Source organism: Protomyctophum bolini (assembly GCF_963924005.1).
Source record: "Protomyctophum bolini genome assembly, chromosome: 14".
Taxonomy (NCBI): domain Eukaryota; kingdom Metazoa; phylum Chordata; class Actinopteri; order Myctophiformes; family Myctophidae; genus Protomyctophum; species Protomyctophum bolini.
Genome location: NC_137875.1, coordinates 29,614,633 through 29,633,510, shown reverse-complemented (window position 1 = coordinate 29,633,510; position 18,878 = coordinate 29,614,633). Strand labels below are relative to the sequence as shown.

Here is an 18,878-nt window from a genome sequence, read left to right as displayed (position 1 = left end):
CAAGCTTTCCCATAGCTCTGTGTGTGTGTGTGTGTGTGTGTGTGTGTGTGTGTGTGTGTGTGTGTGTGTGTGTGTGTGTGTGTGTGATGACCAGTCATCAGTACAAACTAGCAGGAAGTGGTGTCTACAGATGACTCAGCCAAGGCATGACTGGTAGAGCAGATGTGTTTTCCCCTATGTTCTCTCTCTCCCTCTCTCTCCGAGCATTCTTTGGTCTCTCTTTGATCCGTCTACTCTCCCTCCTGCTCTCTCTCTTCTCATTTATTTTTTTCTCCCTCATTCTTGTAATCCTTTTTTTGTTCTGCCACCTGAATCCTGATCCTCCGGATTCATATCAACCTCTGGAGGTTGTCCCGTGCGTGCGTGCGTGTGTGTGTGTGTGTGTGTGTGTGTGTGTGTGTGTGTGTGTGTGTGTGTGTGTGTGTGTGTGTGTGTGAGTGAGTGACTAGAACACTCAGCTATGTGTGTGGGAAGATAACTGGCTTCCTTCAACCTGATTAAAACATTCTGTTTCTCTTCTCTTATTTTTCCATCTCTCTCTCTCTCTCTCTCTCTGTCTTTGCCTCTCTTTCTTTCTCTCTTAGTATTCAGTAAAGACATGATGAATTGAAGAGGAGGACAAGCCTTGACCAGCAGGTGAGTGAAGACGACTCACTTAATGGGGAGGTGGGGGTGTCGTGTCGTCTCAGGTTTGGCAGGGCTCTGGAGTTTGGGTGTGTAAACTGTGTACAATAGGTGTGTAAACTATGCACAATGTTTCAGGTCATGGTTTGTTAACGTAAATCTAAAGAAGATCCCGGAATTGGGATACGGACGCAAACACGAGTGAATTGGAGATTTTGAAACAAATTAATTTATGTTTTCCAATATCCTTGAGTCTTCGTAACTTGTAACGGACAGGTCCTCTTTTACATTGTGAGGTCATGATGAGAGTATGATCAGGATTAGTAACAAGAACAGTATTTGATGTGGATGCTTACATTCCGTAGTGAGTTTTCAACATTCCGAAAGCATTGTGACAGTTTGTAATCACACACACACACACGCATGCGCGCACACACACACACACACACACACACACACACACACACACACACACACACACACACACACACACACACACACTGATTAGATTTGTTGGATTGCTTTCAGCCAACATTCAGAACAAACATCCGATGAGCAGTGGTCATAGATGCTTGTGATTGATTTTTGGACGGATTTGGCCATGTTGTTGCAAAAAATACCATCTATATTCGGCACTCTGCACAGCTGCCCAGAGGTTAGTCGTGGCATGATTGATGTGTACTGGCCGCACCTACGGATGGTATCATGTATCTTGTGTTGATGTTATGGCTTTCGTTGAAAAGGCACTGTACTGTAGTGTATGCTCATTTAGTAAAACCCATTTCTGTGTTCATATGGATAAACTCAAAAAGTTTACACTGTAATATAACTTTGCCCAGTGTCCTAGTGCTCCTAGAGACTGAGAGAGGGGTGGGGGGCAATTTAATCAATCCCCTCCCTTGACAACTACAGTCACATGGGCCACGCTTGGGTAGAGCTAGGGCAGGGCATTACACATCCTCCTGCTCCAGTGAAACAGGTGTGAAGTGAAGTGTTTGGTAGTATTGAATTTCTCCCCAAAACAGCATCTCCCAACCTATACTGTTGCTGTAAATAACAGACATTGTTTTGGTTCATTTGCTTGGTTACGTTGATTGGTTGGTTGGCTTTGAATTATAGCACAGCATAGTTTCCTATGAATAGTATGAAATGGAGATGATGTCTAAGTACTGTAGGGGTGAGACCACAGAGAGGTTGCAGGACCCTTTCTGGCATGTCCCTGTAGAGAACTAATGAGTCAGTCTTTGAGGCTTGGACTGAACTTGTTTAGTTGGTAATTATACAGTAGGTAAATAAGCATCAAATTAACTGATGTTCACAATGAACCAAATTATACTGCTATCAACGGAGTTGATATGAACACTTGATTAAAAAGTATTATTGATGATTGTCAATATTCCAGTAGACAATGAGGCAAAAACAATTAGGTCTAATCGAAAAGGTTTATTTGAAGATAATACAAAAAAAGGATAAGTCCAAAAGTAAAAGAGATTAATACAAGAGAATAAGTAAAGTACCGGTACAACGATGAATCCAAAAAGAAAAGTACAAGAGTCGAAAAAGGATAGCTGTGCAAGCAGTCGATGAACCGTACAGGAGCAGAGTTGCACTTGTTCCTCAGTTTTTAGTCTGGCATATTAGCCCCGCATCCTGGTTCTACCCCAGCTTTTATAGCATGTGGATAGCACCAGAGTCAGCCCTCGGTCCACACGGAAGTTCTGTGGCCTTTTCCAAGTTCTTCCCGCAAAACACATAAGTCATATCCCACAGCACCGAACGGCGAACGTCCCAGAACAATTGAGATCTGCCAGAGAAGTTGAAGTGACCTGGCTACAGGCTGGGATGATTTCATATTACACATGGACAGAACTAAAAGAACATAACAAACCACCAGACCGTCTCTCCCCTGAGAGGACCATTCGGTGGAGCAATCAGATCATTTGTGGTGTACTATAACACAAACACACACACACACACACACACACACACACACACACACACACACACACACACACACACTGCAGGCCTGTCTGTTCTGTTAAAGCAGCCCTCCATGTCCAGTAAAGGTGTGTTGTTGTTTATCTATTTTCTGTGGGCATCAATGAAGTGATGTAGATAGTTTTGGTATGGCACTGCACTATCCTGTACATCCCCACCACCAAGGGAGAGATGCTGCACCAAGTGCAGTGTGTGTAGGCAGGCAGGCGGGGGAGGGTTACGACTGAGATGACTCAGCGTTCTGTTGCCGGGGAGAACAACGGTCATGTGGGCTCCCGCCCCCAGTCTCTTTATCAATTCACTGGATTTGATGTATTGTACAGTATCTCTTTTGTTTGTTTCTCTCGGCTGAAGGCCCCTGCAGAAGCCTGAGGTTGTTACAGGGCCCAAAAGATGCATTTTGCGGCTGTCACGCAGAAACCTTGTATCTCCATATTTCAAATTTATGTTTTTGTAAATTGTAAATGAATGCCCTACTTCATCATAAAAGAGTGTCACACTAAAATAGTGAAAATAGCAGATCCACAAGCTCACAACGCAATGCATGTAGATCGCCTATTTTCACTATTTTCAAAGCACTATAACGATATAAATAAATATAATTCCTCAAGTGGATGGCAGAGTTCTCTTCTCACCACAACTATAACAGAGACAATGGTGAACAATATAGTTATATTGTCATTGTTCTTACTGTGATGTGTGAACAGTCCAATTTGTGCACTGACTGTACATGTGGTAGAATATAGGTAATATAGGTAATAGGTATACTTTCAGTAACAAAATGGTGTCTTTCTTTGTAAAATCCACAACTCAGTTATTTGCTGAAAGGCTGAAAGCCACACGCCTGTTAATCTACTTTATGATTGAAGTAGGTGTAAATGGAATCATAGATTTAATCTGATTCACCAGGTTTTTTATTTTTTATCAAAGAGCAGGTGCACTGCAAACTCCTGGATTGTCATTTAACCATTTCATTTAAAACCTCTATAGTCAAATGGACCTGAGGATTCTACTGTTTAAGTCAGGGATAGAAGTTTGCATTTTTAGTCTTCTATATCTTATGGCTCCCAGGGTTAGGTATGTGTGATTTCAGCTGAAGATGCCAACACAACTAAGGACTAAATTCGAGGCGCAATTTACCTGGGCTTATCTTGAAACCTGAAAGTCAAGGATGGTATCTGTGTAATGGTAGTAGTACTGTTTTGAATCTATCTGGATGTGAAACCATGACACTGTAAGTGCATCAAAATACCTTCTCACTGTGTGGTGATGTGGTGGTTATTAAAGGACCACTTTTCAGTTTTCAACGTATCTTATATAATTGGTCCTCATTATGCTCATGATGCAGTACGGTATTAATACCACAATTATTTTCTACTCAGTCTTTGTCTTATAGAAGGGTTGTGGGCAGTTCAGAAACCTGTCCACCCGTTAGGCAGATAACTTTTAAACAAGATTTAAAAATATATATATATTTAGATTTGTGTTATCGTGAGAACGATGGCTTCCATTATCGCATTTTTTTTAAACCCACAACTGTGTGTGTGTGTGTGTGTGTGTGTGTGTGTGTGTGTGTGTTTAATATCTAGTTTCATTGGTCAGGAGGTGCACGCACAATTCAACGGGTGCTTGAAACTAGAAACAGACTGAAAAAGGAAGAATAAGTCTGCACACCGTTTTGAAAGCTCCCCAAAAACTTTACTTACCAAGGCGGGGGAAAACACAACGTTTTGGCCTCTGTGGCCTTCGTCCGGTATCAATACCTGACTTGGTAAATAAAGTTTTTGGGGACTTATTCTTCCTTTTTCAGTCTGTTTCTAGTGTCATACCTGTGTATGTGTGTACAGTATATGTCCTGTCCTGAAACACCTTGTGAATTACGGCTTGAGCTAAGAGAACATACATATTACGACAACATTATACCGGCTGTTATTAAAGAAGAACCAAGAACATGGCTCAGACAGTGCATAGACCATAATGATCCTTGTGACTGTGAGCACAAGGACCCGGTCCTTCTCTGTCTACTGTCTCTCTGCCCTGCAGGCTTCCTCTGTCTCAGTCTACACTGACCAGTATCAGAACATTATTATTAATATTTGGGCAGGCATTGTCATTGGCACATGCACGAGCATGCATGTGTGTCGTGTGTGTCTTTTGTAAGATGCACATTCATGTTTATGAGACTTATAGGTTACCATAATTCCTTGGCCACCTTACCGCTCATCAGTCATTGCTGTCACCAGTCTGACACTATACCTATCTATTTATCTCTCTTTCCTTTCTCCCCATTGACTGTCTGTGTAGCTGGGATGAAATTGGCATCCTTGCGCTTGAAAATGTATGTTCTTTTTTCTACAGGGCTGCGAGAGACCCGTTATTGAACAATCACTTTATATAGCCTATTCCTTTTTCTTCTTTTTTTTAACGAAAACATTTGTTTTCTTCTATCTCTGAAAAGCAGAATCTGTACATTGGTTAAGTTTGTTCACAAAACTTCACATGAGGAAGTGTCTTTCTCAGCATTAATTACTCTGATGCTAGTAGTTGGTGCAGAGGGCAGGGGTGTTGCTCACAGTTGCTGTTGAAGGGCCTACGTTGTGAAATGACTGACTGTTTGGAGTCTTGGTTGACTGCACAGTGCACACTATAAAGGTACATTTGAGTCAATAACACCAAAGAAAGAGGAGGCAGGATAACCTTCGAGAATATACGGATACATACAGTAGAGTAGATCTACTTGTCATTTTTTAAAAGCACTTCCCAATTCTCGCCAGTAGATGGCGACATGGTTACACAGAAAATGTCTACTGCACAAAGAGCCATCTCGACTCTGTGTTTTGCATTTAGGCTACTTTTGCTTGTTTCCCGTTTAGCTAGATATTATAACTAATATTTTTATTATTATAACCAATGAAAATATATTTTAAAGTTCCATCCTGTGTCTATTTAAGCTATGTCAACTGGTCATGGGGAAACTATAGGCTACACGTGTTGTTCTTTTTTATTTAAATCTGCACATCATATGTCGGTTACTCAGACATGAACTTGACGAAGTGAACATCGGCCGCGGGCGCGATGTTTAATTTTAAAGACGATTACATTGTTTTAGCATTGAATAAACTATAGCATATGCTTGTGGATATTATAGGCTATAAGAACAGTTTACGGTAGCCTATATAATATCATAAGTTGAACCGTCTCGACTCATCTTTCTCGGCATATCTGGCCTTCCGAAATAGACCTACACGTTATTTCAACATATTATAGGCTATCTTCAATCGGCCTTTGGCTTTTATTAGGCCTATACTATACAATATACTGCTGCTGCATATGTGACGACTGACGAGGGCCTGTTTTTGCTGGATATGATGATATGTTGAAATGATGGCTTTGTCTGACAGTGACAGACGCCTAATCACTGGAAATAATAAGAAATAAAAGACGGGAGCTATAGGCTTATTTATCACCCCCATTTGGAATTGATAGTTGATTGTTGGTCTGACACGCGTGTCGCCTATAGAGAAAGCTGACTATACAATGCAATAACTTGCCTTCTGTTATGAATGTCGATCGATGTTATAATTTGACAGTATAAAGGCTAAATAATAGTGAATACATTCTTTTATGAATAACTATGATTGTGTTGATGATGGTGTAATTTTCTAGTCTCCAATCTAGTCTACAAAAAACAATATAGCCTATACAGACCACTGCGCTATTATCATGTATCCGGCCGAAATAACTCGGAAAATGTAGGCCTACTATTGAAATATTGGGGTTTTGACTTGATGAATTTGTCAGGCCTATATTGCCACACACAGGTTTTGAAATAAAATGTGCAATGTGGGAGAACGATTCAGGTGTAGCAGCGGTGAGCACCACGAGCCACCAACACAGGTTAAATATGAACAAACATCCTGCTGTATAGGCTGGCAGCTGGCTGGTTGCTTTCTAAACAAACAATCGATAACCAAAATGTCAAAGAAGGCCCCGTTCCCTTCCTAGCTGATGTGAAAATAGATAGACATTTGTGGTTGACAGTTGACACGCAAGAGTTGTATTGGCATGTCCGCCCGTCCGGCCCGCCTGCTCAAACTCACATGGCATGCACAAAGCCACAAACAAGAATTATTTTTATTTGATTCACTAAACAGGAATTACGGTAAATTGCATAGGCCAATATACAAACGTATTAAAGAAAATAGTGTAATGAGCATAGGCTATAGTAAAAATATGTAAATAGATTATAGGCCATTTATAGCCTGATTGATTTACTTTTATTATAGCAAGATTGGCCATAATGCTCAAATGAAACAGCTTCTTCATGGTTGAAAATAACAATGCAACTGTCTGCTATGGTTGTAGTCAGATAGATTAATATCAGATTAATTCAAACTGCCATGTGTTTATTCGCAAATCTGTAAATTAGGTTAGGACCGTTAGGTATTGGCTTTGGATAATAACCAAAGTATTATAGGCTATGATGAAAGGCAAATGTGAATATTGTATAACAGCTAATGGCCATAAAACAACAAACACAAATCCCTTTGATGGGAAACGTTTAAAAATAGCCTAAATTGATTTTCGTTTGCCTTGAACTTCATGGGAGATCTTAGGCTTCACGTCTTTAATCTGTAACGTGATCTGTCCGTTTGTGACTCACTAGCTATTGGTGTGTGTGTGTGTGTGCTTGTGTGTGTGTGTGTGTGTGTGTGTGTGTGTGTGTGTGTGTGTGTGTGTGTGCGTGTGCGTGTGTGTGTGGGCGACGGCAGTCGCCGAAGATTTGTCATATCTTTTCTCTTAGTTCTCACACTGCCACGGACCACGGTTAAATGCACACTAAATATATACGGCTGTATAGGCCACAGCAGCCACGTCGAGTCTGTGGGGGCTATGGGGCTATAGCCCCCATGAAGAATTAAATAGCCCCTTTTAGCCCCCATGAACATTTTCGTGGACATTTTATATTAACATTAGTTACATTACAGATTTTCTGACTCTGTCACAGACTGCATACTATGTACCCTTTCCGAAAATGTGAACCTCTCCACTGGCTGTTCAGAGGTGTTAAAATGGGTTGGGTGCGGCCACCAAGTACTCAAATGCTAATCAGGTTTCTTTTGTTTTCACCTAGCCAGGTATGTATAAATATGCCTACAGTACAGTGTCAGTGTGATGCTTAGCCTACTTCATTCACAATGAAACCACCACCAGCTAAGAAGGGTCGCTTCGTCCAGACAGAGGAAGCTACAGTTCTCCAGTGATGCCAGCCTGTCGCCGCTTAAACCTGCCGAATAAGCTACTATTCCAACGGCACTTTTATCGGGCCGTCGCCGTGTTCTGTCCTTGCCGGGCTCACCGCGCCGTTATATTAATTTTCCAATGTAAATTTCACCCAGATTGGACTCGGTTCAGCGGCCGCATGCTGCTGTCCGCCCCACACACACACACACACACACACACACACACACACACACCGTCCGACAGTCAGAGAACTGACTCACTAAACAACACTAAACAACGTTGGATTCGTACAGTGCAGAATGCAGATAAGTGTAGGCCTATGTTCTTATTATAATTGTGAGTTTGTTTTTTAACATGCAGCGCGAGTCCACGGGAGCCGATCTACAAGCTCACAACGCGTTGCACTGCGAGTAGCCTAGAGAAGGCTGTCAAGTGAGCAGCGCAATCGCGCATGCTATAGAAATATCCTAATAAATAAATAAAAAGGTGTCGCTTGCAGGGGCAGTTTCCTTATGGGACTTGCCTCTAGAATGCATGCATAGGCATACAAGTGCAAGTGCACTCGGCATTTATATATCATATATATAGACTAGTACGAAGTATAATTAAATGATCACAGGCATTCTAGGTCTAGGTCGGGACACATGAAATCCACGTAAATGCCTTTCCGCTAGCTTCACGTCATTATATCAGCGTAAACGCGAGAAAACATCAACTTTTTTTTTCACCGCTGGGGGGGGGGGGGGGGGGGGGCGGGGCTGGGGGGGGGGAGGCGGGGCTGCGGATAGCCCCCATGAGGATCATCAGAACTATTCGGGTCTGGGCCACAGCATAAAATTAAATTAAATGATAGATCAGATGAAGAGGTGCTCTGCATGGTGGCGCTGTTATTATTCCATTGGTATGGTATATAGGCTATAGGAACTTTGGTCATGTGAATTATTTTTCTTATACATTACAGTCAGGTCGAGTGAGCTTAGAGCGTGTAAACGTGTGGTCAATGGTGGATCAAATTATGAGTTATACGAGGAGAAGGCATTAGTCTATCCATCATTCCAAATTCCATGAGCAAGAATATTGATTTTGCCTACATATAAATATGCTCTATTTTATCGACTCCAAATAGTACTTTTATTCGCCACATTTTCTGTGGCGTATAAAATAGTATTTTCTTAAGGGTATATTGGGTACTAGGTAGGACTATACGGTAAGGTAACGGTGCGTTTACGGTTGCCCATAATCCATCTCGCCCTCGATTTTTTTCCGCCGACCGCTCGGTGCCGCGCGGTTCATATTCTTTATTTTGTTTTACTGAGAATAAGGTTAGAAATAAGTTTATAGTTATAGGGTTAGGTTCAGGCATAGGTTTACTGGGGTTAAGGATGGTTAGGTTTAACCGTAAAAGCATAATTTACGTAGGTTACTTTAGGAATACCATGCCGCGCAGTTCCGCAGGCTGTAGGCCTATAGGCTTGCCCGGGGCGCGTTGGTAATGGGGCGAGTTGTTTAGTTCATTTTAGCAATTTATTTTAATTTGTGTATAATTTCGACTTGAGAACAGCACAGCGCTCTTAGTCACAATGCTAGAAACTTCATTGAAACAAAGTTTCGGTTGTATACTAATATACTATTACTTAACATATATAGGCCTACCACATCTCCAGACAAAATGCAACTTCAACACAATGTTGTTATGTCTTTATAGAAGTTTGTAGGCTAATACGTTATTTTGCGTTGTAAATGTAGTATTAAGATGTTAAGTTATACTGTATATAGTATACTCCACTATTAGCAACTCAGTATAGGCCTAGGTCAGAATTCAGAAATATATTTGAATAATTTCTGTATTGTGGCATTCATAAATTATCAAGTAGACCTATTCATGTAAATTTATTCGGGCGAGTTTCTCTCAAATTCTAACATAGGCCTACCTGCAAATCATATTTTTCTTTATCTGAAAAGAACAGAGTGGAATTTTCACTCCTTCGAGTTCAACAACACTAATAAGCACCACCTGCGCGTAAATTCCATAGCAGAAACGGATAGGTATAGCTACTATAACGCAATTAATTGCCTAATATGTATGGTGCCGTTAATCATCGTTTTTTGGTTCGGATATAGGCTACAACCTGAACCTATTCCCTTTAGGAAATATGGAGCTATAAACACGGTAACACCGTTGTCCAAATAACGAGTCAAACAAGTGTCTATGGTTGCACATTGCACAATTAAGTCCGGAGTAGCTATAGCGCTCTGCTTGCTGCTTGCACAAATAGCCAAACAAATGCCTAATAGTCCGCTAGTTGTTCATTGTGTATAATAGTAACAGTTTTATTTTAAATTATTGCGTTTTATTAGGGTCGAATCAGCAAGTTCCTTATTGTCCCAATGGGGAAATTCATTTTGCAATCTGCAGTACGTGCAAACACATTCAGTGATTCACGGGGTATGTGAAAACACGCACATGACAGTTCCACAATACAACATCAAAGTGATTGAAATTTAAAAATGAATGTGCCCTGTTTGCCCAGGCCTTAAGATTAGGCTACCATGTAGGCTATAGTCCTTGCAGGAATTGCTTATTTACTGAATTCGGCTGTGCCTATTTGCCCTATTATAATTGGTCTTATTACATTTGGTATTTGTCATATAGGCATAAGATTCACATTCAAACAGTAGGCCCTATACTATGGTTACATTATGACAGGAAACTAAAACGATTGATTGATTGATTGATTGATTGATTGTCTATCAGTCTATATTGTCTATTATCTTAACATGATTATCTATTGATGTTTTCCATTATCTTATATATATATATATATATATATATATATATATATATATATAGAGAGAGAGAGAGAGAGAGAGAGCTATATGGGACCTTTTCACCTTCATATTATGCTATTTTGAAGTAGCTCACCATTGGGTTGCAAGTTTTCGATAGCCTATAGGCCTGTTTAAATGTTTGTGGAAAAATCTTGTCACAGCCTGAAATGTATAATTTAGTAGTTCACCCAAAACATTATACATATTTTCTATCAATTACACACCCATGAAGCCTTGAATTATCTTTTTGTAGGAGACTCAAAGAGGTTTCTACTGAGTCTCCTACTGAGTCTTCTACTGAGTCTTCTACTGACCCATTCATCAGATTATTGGCCTAGGAATGCGACAAAAACAATCTCCATGAAATTTGAATTCAAGGCTTCATGGGGTGTGTAATTGAAAGAAAATAAGTCATTTTTTGGGCGAACTTCTTTAAAATACAGACAGATCATATATGTATTTTTTTTGCAGTCACATTGTGTCATCCAACCATGGGCTGAAATTAATTTCATGTATTATTTCTTCTCATATGGTGGTGATAATTCTCACATTGGAAATAACCTCTTTATGAGTTCTGATGGTATATGTTATTGTGATGAGGCTGGATAAGGAAGCTGAGCGTGATTCCAGTGAGGAGGCATTTGAGTCCATGCATGGAAATGAGAGATGAATATCACCCAGTCAGACTCCTCCATTCAAACCGGCACACACCTTCACAGTCACACCACAATTGTATAGCCTACTCTGTCTGTCTGTCTGTCTGTCTGTCTGTCTGTCTGTCTGTCTGTCTGTCTGTCTGTCTGTCTGTCTGTCTGTCTGTTTCTGCAAATACACCATTTTAGCCCTTTCAGCTGCTGATATTATTTGCCAAACAAATATGATATATTTATAAAAGGCCATGCTCATGATACTTGTGGATTATTCTCATGATGGATGATTTGCAGAGCAACTGAAACTTTTAAGTGGTAGCAGCATGTGCACTGAAACTGGACATGTTTCTCATTTTCACATTTAGGCATGAGCAATTTTCTAGCTTTGTGATCAGAGCACTGCCCCACTTCATTGTTTCCGCACACACAGTAATCCCCTTACGCAAATCTCCCATTCATTTTACCTGTCCATTTTGTTCATTTAATCTTAATCTTGGAGCAATTTATTAATGAGTGAGCAGGTGCGAGTTACGGGCGTAGCTCAAAAAGACACCTTGCTTCCTGCCGGTATTGAACCTGTTACTGGCCACCTCTCCGCTAGGGGACAGTCACTCTAAGGTATTGAACCTGTTACCGGCCACCTCTCCACTAGGGGACAGTCACTCTAAGGTATTGAACCTGTTACTGGCCACCTCTCCACTAGGGGACAGTCACTCTAAGGTATTGAACCTGTTACCGGCCACCTCTCCACTAGGGGACAGTCACTCTAAGGTATTGAACCTGTTACTGGCCACCTCTCCACTAGGGGACAGTCACTCTAAGGTATTGAACCTGTTACCGGCCACCTCTCCGCTAGGGGACAGTCACTCTAAGGTATTGAACCTGTTACCGGCCACCTCTCCACTAGGGGACAGTCACTCTAAGGTATTGAACCTGTTACTGGCCACCTCTCCACTAGGGGACAGTCACTCTAAGGTATTGAACCTGTTACCGGCCACCTCTCCGCTAGGGGACAGTCACTCTAAGGTATTGAACCTGTTACCGGCCACCTCTCCGCTAGGGGACAGTCACTCTAAGGTATTGAACCTGTTACCGGCCACCTCTCCGCTAGGGGACAGTCACTCTAAGGTATTGAACCTGTTACCGGCCACCTCTCCGCTAGGGGACAGTCACTCTAAGGTATTGAACCTGTTACCGGCCACCTCTCCACTAGGGGACAGCCACTCTAAGGTATTGAACCTGTTACCGGCCACCTCTCCACTAGGGGACAGTCACTCTAAGGTATTGAACCTGTTACCGGCCACCTCTCCGCTAGGGGACAGTCACTCTAAGGTATTGAACCTGTTACTGGCCACCTCTCCGCTAGGGGACAGTCACTCTAAGGTATTGAACCTATTACCGGCCACCTCTCCGCTAGGGGACAGTCACTCTAAGGTATTGAACCTGTTACCGGCCACCTCTCCACTAGGGGACAGTCACTCTAAGGTATTGAACCTGTTACTGGCCACCTCTCCGCTAGGGGACAGTCACTCTAAGGTATTGTTACTGGCCACCTCTCCACTAGGGGACAGTCACTCTAAGGTATTGAACCTGTTACCGGCCACCTCTCCGCTAGGGGACAGTCACTCTAAGGTATTGAACCTGTTACCGGCCACCTCTCCGCTAGGGGACAGTCACTCTAAGGTATTGAACCTGTTACCGGCCACCTCTCCGCTAGGGGACAGTCACTCTAAGGTATTGAACCTATTACCGGCCACCTCTCCGCTAGGGGACAGTCACTCTAAGGTATTGAACCTGTTACCGGCCACCTCTCCACTAGGGGACAGTCACTCTAAGGTATTGAACCTGTTACTGGCCACCTCTCCGCTAGGGGACAGTCACTCTAAGGTATTGTTACTGGCCACCTCTCCACTAGGGGACAGTCACTCTAAGGTATTGAACCTGTTACCGGCCACCTCTCCGCTAGGGGACAGTCACTCTAAGGTATTGAACCTGTTACCGGCCACCTCTCCGCTAGGGGACAGTCACTCTAAGGTATTGAACCTGTTACCGGCCACCTCTCCGCTAGGGGACAGTCACTCTAAGGTATTGAACCTGTTACCGGCCACCTCTCCGCTAGGGGACAGTCACTCTAAGGCAGTGGTAACCAACCTTTTCAAGCCCAAGAGCCCATTTTATTCCCAATTGTAAGCCAAGATCTACCACTAAAACGTGTTAGAAAAAACACTTGTTTTTTTGCTATTTCTGACAGGCTGGATGCATGTGCACACATCCACACAAAGACTAAAGCTTAAATTAGAATAAATACTTATAGTAAGTTATATTATCAATGTCAAATAATATTAAGACAAATTAGAAATAATTAGTATTAGAAATATTTTGTTTCTCATTTCAATGAATATTCACATTGGCAGATGTTCAAATGACATAGGCATAACATGACCATATATATTTGCACAGATATGGTGACATACTCTCAGGGTCAGCCCACATTTAATGAGACTGCTGTGACTGCACTTTATCTGCAAGCGTTTTGAAATTTGGTTCATATTTAGTGATTGCCAGTCTGAGGGTGTCATTAAGATGTGAGTCAGTCATACGAGTTCTAAACTTGGATTTTATTATTTTCATTTGTGAAAAGGCCATTTCACATAAGTACGTGGAACCAAAGTAGGCATGCAGCTTCAGTGCACACGACACAATCAGGGGATACTTCTCTGCTCACAAGAGACCAAAATTCCTTCTCTTTAGCTCTGACCTGCAGGTGACAGTCACTTACTAATCCAATAATCTCCATTTAAATATCTGAAGTTAATGCAAACTCATCCTGCATTTTATCGGACAGCAGTTCAATGACAGTAGGCTCAGTAAAGAGGAAAGGGTTTGATACAAAAGCAGCTACTTGACTCATGCGTTGTACTTCAACAAGTTTTCATATTTCATATTTATCATATTTTTTGCTCTATGTGTGCATGTGTACAGAATTCAAACTGTAGCATTGATTATTGTCACGGACAGAAGTCATTCTTTCCCTTTGCATATGCCCTGGAGTTTGCATTGCAGACTGGTATATTCAGTATATTTTTCTCATTTTTATATTTTTGTTGTTGCTGCGCAGCAGGTGAGGAGAACGCAACTATGCATTCCTTTAAGCAACACAACTTCTGCAGCTGCATCCATATGTTTAGAATTTGCATCAATGATCAAATCCCAATAATAAAAAATATTATAACAACGAACAACGAAAACTGAAGGAGCAGCGGCGCTGTCGGCTAGTAGTCCCAACTCAATTGTCTGCAGCCTGTCCCGTAATGAACGCACGTTGTTCCGTATTTTAATGTCGGGTCGGAGAATAAATACAGTATGAATGACGGCGGGATTTATTTGACAACTCTGTCCTGCTTTCTTCACGAGAAGAGAAGAGCGCTCACAGCTGCTAATGGTAGCAGCCCTCATAGTTGAAATGTGAACCTGGGTCTGGGAAGCTCAGAGCTGCAGCCATTGGCTCATGATACGAGCACACGACCAATGGGACAGATCATTCAGTGTTGCTAAGATACCACCCCCCACCACACACGCACACACACCCTTGGACGATGGGGTCTATTCTCAAACTCAGAGCCACAGCGCTCTGCTCAAAATTAATTTGCATGTGACGAGCGGCACTGACATTATTCCAATGGTCTGACACTTCGCGATCGACTGGAAACGTTCCCGCGATCGACTGGTAGCTCGCGAACCCCTGGTTGGTTACCCCTGCTCTAAGGTATTGAACCTGTTACTGGCCACCTCTCCGCTAGGGGACAGTCACTCTAAGCCACCAGAGTGTGTGACACTCATGTGTGTCAGTCGCTGTGCAAGCATCCCTCCAGAAAACACGTTAATATATTTGACATTTAATTAGCAAATGCCCAAAGTAGCTTACTATTACTACTAGTGAAGAGGAGTGGGAATTTAAAGCCTTACTGTTGTGTGATCGTTTAATCACTTCCTCTCTTTTGTTCTGCGTTTTGATCTCTTGTCTATAACATATTTGTGTCCTATTCTTTGCTGTGGCGACAACTCCGTTTCCTCACAAGGAATAACAAAGATGAGGCATTTTGACTTGATTGAGACAGGACAGTGAAGACAGTGGGCCGGAACGACACAAGGGATGACTTGCAACACACAGACCTTGAGCTGAGTTTGAACCCAGGATGTTAAAATGTTTTGTGTCAGCAATTTAACAACCAGATCCTGAATGTGGGCGTTGGACGGTTGATGGCCGGATAGTGTATTAACCACATCATTGCAACGTCTCCGGTTCGATTTCAGCTGGAGATCTGTGTTGTGTGTCTTCCTTCTCTCTGCCCTCCGCTTCCTGCCCCCCCCCCCCCTGGATGATAAGATGGATCTCCATATGGATACGTCTTTTAAAATCCTCAGTTTTGTCTTGAGGGTGTCACTCTGTGGATTTCGCTCTGTGCCATCAGGGTGTCATGAAATGATGTATCTTAAAATTCCAGCATTTGTACAGTGTACTTGCGTGTTAATTTACCGTGCGGCTACTGTGCAGGTTTTCACTGTAACAGACACACACTCTTACTCTTATCCAGTGCAACAAAGTGGTTTTCAGAACATGCCAATGGATGATCATGTTCACATTCACATGAGTCAAACCTATAGAAAGTGTTGACAACGCATCTACAGCTTAAATGAGTCAGTTGGTATAAATTACAAACCTTTCCTTGCTTTCACTTACAGACGCACGTGGAATAGTGTTATTGTGGTTTGGTAGTATGAGCTTGTGTCAATATTTAGCAGCTACCTATCAAATATATATTGTTCAAATACAATATACAGTTCATGTAGAATAGATTATAATTAGATAGATTAGTATAGTAATTAAGCCAGGCTAAATATCTCATGATCTAAGAAATATAAATGTTCCTATCTGTGTTTTAATGTACTTCCTTGTACAGTATAGTGTGGATGTTGTATATGGCATTAGAGGTTAAAATGGTGACCTTTGACCTTAATAGTATTAAGGCAACTAAACAAATACACAGATGCTTAGTCTGCTGTTTTGAATGAACGGAATGTCATGGAATGAGTGGACTGGAAGTGTAGACATTCTAAAAATGTACATTAATCTGGTATACAAATATGTTTATTGTCCCAACATATTTACCTAGGCTATATTTAGTTATACCGGTAGTTTAATATCTGTGTGCACGGTTTTAAAATGTAATTAGTTAATATAGTGTAAGACTCATATAAAACTATTTGCAGTGTATGAAGTTGTTGCTTGGGGCTGAAACTTTAACAAATGACTAAATAAATATGTCATAGTATTAAAATGGAGTTGAATTAAGAAGTTTTTTATTCCACTACAACAGTGACTTATAGGGCTGAGTGATGACACCTCTTCCATGGTGTGTACTTATCAACTATATTTTGAATTTAGAGTCTATGCATGTTTGTAAGTGAGAGAGACAGAATACAGGCCACAGGCATTACATTTCAATAGTTTACATGAGGTGATATGAGTGAGTGCTCTTGTTTTGATTCCTCACATGACACACACGCACGCACGCACACATGCAGGCAAACACACACACACACACACACACACACACACACACACACACACACACACACACACACACACACACACACACACACACACCAATTCACCAGGCAGTGATACCACCTTCCCCTACATAAATCTCACTCCCTAAAGGGCATGGCCTGTCGTGAAACCCACAAACCCTTTTTCAGTTTTGTTTTTCAGACGATCTCAGTACAAAAAAGGCTGTTGTTTTAACTTGAATTTGATAATTATTGATGTTTATAAGACGGTCTGCAAGACTCAAACATTCTTGGAACTTCACACCTAATATCTTACTTCTTCAGTAGACGCATCTGATTTATCAGCATGTCTCTGTCCGTCAGGCCTATCTTGATTTAGTTGCAGTCTCTGTGGTTAAATGGACATCGGAACCTATTACTTTAGTGTAGTGACACAATGGTAGATCATATAGTCAACATTGAAGTGTGAATCTAAAAAAGGTAAGGAATAAAATGCTTAATTTGTTTGGACGAGGTTAAAAAAAAAACCTCAGCGTTGCACTCTATTGTACTGTACGTCCCAGGCTCCCAGCACGTGAAAAGAAACAGAGAACAAAGATAAATACAATATTAGTCACCCAATGCAGCAAAGATACAGTTCAGTGAGTTTACGGTGAGAGTTCTGCCTCCTACTCGCTGCCTCCCTCTCATCTGATATTTGAGATGATGTCATAGTTGAACTCTTGTCAAATAAGCATTGTATTGAATACTAAACCACCAGAATGCTGATGTTTACAATAAATAACATTTAAGATGCAAGGAAATCTGTTCTTAGTGACAGGAAAGATCACTGGAGACTGGAGTGCTTTTAAAAAGTATTTACACACACCGCTGACACCGGCCTTGAAGCCTTGAATTCATGGAAATGTTTTTGTTTTTGTCGCATTCCTAAAGACAATAATTTGATGATCGGTGGACACTCAAATGCAGGTCAGTTGAGTCGTCAAATTATTGGCTTAGGAATGCAAAAAAAACTAAAACCTCTCCATGAATTCAAGGCTTCATGGGGTGTGTAATTGATAGAAAGTTATTTTTTGGATGAACTACTCTTTAAGGTTAGAGATTTGACCCGCACATTAGTCATGCCTATTTCTGTCAGCATCATAAGGGAGCTACATTTTCGAAAACAACAGCGAATATGATCTGAGTCATATGTAGTTGTTTAAAATTCGACACCAGCAGTGTTCAGTAGAATATGTTGGACGAAGGCCCTCCATTTGATCACATGCTGCACGTGCGTGTGTGTTGGTTTTAATGTGAGAGACCTCTCCCACCTGTGGTGTAGGGTGCATCGATCTGTGCGTTTCTCATCGATCTGTGGGAGGTTTGCAGACATTTAGCTCGCACGCACGCACGCACACACACACACACACACACACACACACACACACACAGTCTGTAGCGTCTGATAACACACTTCGTTCTCTGTCACAAATGCTTGGCATTGCAATGGCCTGAATTCATGTCAAGGTCAGTGTAATGTTTACACTACATTATCAGGGTTGTGGACAGACAACAATTTGAATAGAGGAATATTTCACCTGAAATCATATAGTCAACACAACATTTGCCCCATTGTTAAAACTGTGAGAACTGCTGTTCTACAGTACATAGAAGCTGAAGTGTTCAGGTTCTGGTCTCATTTGATGCTGAGTGTTAGTTGTTTTTTTTGCGGCTTTCGCCTTTATTTTATATATTTGTTATGGAGGGACAGACAGTAGGCTGACAGGAAAATGGGGAGAGAGATGGGGGGAAGACATGCAGTAAAGGCCGAACCCGCGGCACACTGCCAGACTGGATTACCAGCCAAGGTGCCTGGACCACTGAGCCATGGCCCAGGCTTGAGTGTTAGTTTTAACATGATGTCCTTTGGTGCAATACTAAACTATCTCTGTTTTACGACACTGCCCTGTGCCAAAAATA

At 41.6% G+C, this 18,878-nt stretch overlaps 1 long non-coding RNA gene across 1 annotated transcript in view; it reads left to right on the top strand.

The window, feature by feature from the left end:
• Positions 1–18,878, top strand: part of LOC308328744 — a 49,478-nt gene that overhangs the window by 10,115 nt on the left and 20,485 nt on the right. The window contains exon 2 of the long non-coding RNA XR_013965331.1: positions 585–636. This is a non-coding gene — a long non-coding RNA (uncharacterized lncRNA). The remainder of the gene's footprint in view (positions 1–584; positions 637–18,878) is intronic.